We start from the raw sequence: 3,023 nt of genomic DNA on the forward strand, positions 1-3,023 counted from the left end.
CTCAAACACATCCCAGTCGTGCTAATCTTACTGGAGTACAATTTTTGGTATTACCAAATTTAAAAGAATCGTTTTTTTGCCATCCAGCTTTTTGTGTGCATCCACAAAATTTCCGGAGGTGAACAATAACATACAACGTGTCAGAGCAAGTTTCTACTATGATCTAATCTCCAACAACCTTTCAGAATAAAACCAACAACTGTTTTCATCTCAGGCACAGGTGAGGTCGTTGTCATCATGATCCCAGAGCCGAAGGGTCGGCAGGCTGTGTCTCTGCTGGAGCGCCACATCATGGTTACCATGACGATCACCATCGGCACCAGGAACCTGCAGAAGTACGTGAGCAGGACGTCGGTGGTCTTGGTGCCTGTCGTCATCATGATGCTGATGTTCGTCTTCCTCACCTGCCTCGTTTTCTACCGCATCTGGAGGCTTAGACACGCCAACGCGCGCGACAGCAACCAGGTTTGCTCCAATGTTATTATAGTCAGCTAAATGAACAAAATAAAAACTGGAACTGAGAAAACATTTTCATTAACTGAAATAGAAATGGTAATTAATGGGGATGTGATGGCTGCAGTTACAGCCACACAAATGTGGTAATATTCCCTCTCACCACACGCAATAGGTTTATCTCATTTATATTTGGATTTCTTTAAGTTTAGGATTTAATTTACAGAATAACTGGTTTTGTTTAGAAAGCAACTCATCACATTGTATTCTAGAATAAGTGCGCACATTCTGGTTTATATTGTTGTGTTTTGCTTGATTTAATCTTTGTTGTTTCTGAGTTTCTTAAGTGCTGGCTGCCCCAATCCTTAGGAGAGCAGACAGGTGGAGAAGGGGTGGAGCAAGCCAGCTGAGACTGCAAATTGGTTCACACCATTACTCATCATCCAGAGGGGGGGAATGGGATTTTGCTATGTTAGTTTCAGTTAGGTTTCTGTGTATTTTCCCCTTTTTGTGTTTTGTATGTGGCCTGATCAGCCAGTATTTAAGTCCCCTTTTGTCTCTGTTTGTTAGGTCTGTTTTTTTGAGTTAGTCTGAGTTGATGTCTGTTACTTTGACCTCTTTTATGGGCCCAAATTCTGTCATTTTTTCTATTATTTACCCAAGTTTTGTTTTGGGTTAAATAAAAAACAATTATTTTGACTTTAAACCGGTGCCTGGCTGTTCCTTAACTGCTCGGTCCATCACAGGGGAAAACAATAGCTAACTGTATTGTGCATTTTAAAAGTAAACATACTGAAATTAGAGATGCATTACCTTTAAAAATATATATTTCAAGATGATGTGAAGTAATTTTTTTCTTTTTTTTTCCCCTAAGCTGGCAGTTTACTATGGAGGTCATGTTAGATTTTTTTTGTTGTCATAATTTTGAGTGACAGTGTCAAAAAATTCTGTCTTATTCTATTTTTACCAGTACATTTTTAAATATTGACAGACTATTCAGTAGCATTTAGTTTATATATTGTTTAATTAATATTCAAGTTAAACTGAGAATCCAGATCTCATCACACATCAAGCAGATCAACGCATCTAACTTTCTCCTCAGAAATAAAAAACGATTACTGTACAGTAATCGGCCCAATAATTACATATTGTTAAGTATTATAGATTTTTGTTTCACTGTTTTGTGTTTAACTTTTTGCCTTATGTTTAACCTTTGATCTGAGCACAAAAGTAGTTTTAGAGTTGTAGAGGAACCTGTTTTAAGCTGCATACATGCTCAAAGCTGCAAGCTTGCACATACATCAGAGGTTTAAGGTAGAGTGACACGCCTGATACAGCTATAAATCTTTAAACTTATGCCAGAATGTCTTTATTATTTTTCCAGAGTAAATGTCCACCTGAGATGAAGAACCCGGTGTTGCACTGCCAGATATAAGGGTGCAACATTACGAACAATGAAATTAAGTGACTCCACTTAAATTAAGAGTGCATCACCTGCTGGGGTTGGTGAAGCACTCTTCCTCCTCAAGAAACATTTCCTTAAGTTGGTTCTGTGTGGATCATCACCATCTGGGGAAACAAAACATTTTTAGTGATGAAGTTTAAGAGATACAGATCCTATCATTCATGTTCACCTCTGTGCTGTCTTTCAAAGATCCGCCTTAGATATTCAATCTGACTTTAGAGCCCAAAACTGATAGTTGCAAATTTTGGCCACAAGATGGCAGTGTTAAAAGGTTCATGGTGCTTTTTCCAAGATTTGTCCCAAATGTATGGAGTTTTTTTTTTCTTTTTTCCATATGAGGTTAACTAAAAGTTCTACATATAATCCTATGAAAGTCTTTGTCATAAAATAAAAATTATTATCCTGACCAAGTTATTTGCATGGAATCAGAAAACCCAATCCAATAGGGATTGTGCTGAAACTGTTCATTTGTCATTTAGTAGGCAGGAAAACTCTTCCACAGGCCCTCTGTTCTGAGATGTACTGATCTGGTATTAAGATCTGTATCGGTCCCAATACAGAAAAAAAATTTAGATTGGGGATCATGACAATGCGCATGATCCATAAAGATCGATCTATTGAATGTAATTCTATGCTTTGTTCTCTGATGGTGATGCTGATGGTGGTGCATTATAACTATTTAATTAATGATATACATTGGGTTTCCTTCAATGTATATAATTAATATACATTGTCTTGAAATAAAACATTGTCTAGCATGTTATATTCATATTGTTTCCTCTTATTTTAGGAAATCCCAAGCAGTTCCCTGGTCATTTAATCATTGTTTAAGTATACAGGAGCTCCATGACAAAAGCTTACAAAGCAGCAGCTCACAGCCTTGATGGAAAATGGAACAAAAGCTGAAAACTTCGGTAACACTTTATTGAAGGGGTGTGCATAAACATGACATAACATCTGTCATGAACATAAAGAAGTCTTTATGAATGTTTATGACAGTGTCATGTCAGTCTTTTGCACATCCCTTCAAATAAAGTGGTACCAAAACTTGAAATATACATACAACTAGATAAGTCATACCTGTTGAGGAGCGATGTGATGTTCA

Source organism: Poecilia latipinna, unplaced genomic scaffold, assembly GCF_001443285.1.
Source record: "Poecilia latipinna isolate Pla-1442-1.1 unplaced genomic scaffold, P_latipinna-1.0 Scaffold4461, whole genome shotgun sequence".
NCBI classification, from domain to species: domain Eukaryota; kingdom Metazoa; phylum Chordata; class Actinopteri; order Cyprinodontiformes; family Poeciliidae; genus Poecilia; species Poecilia latipinna.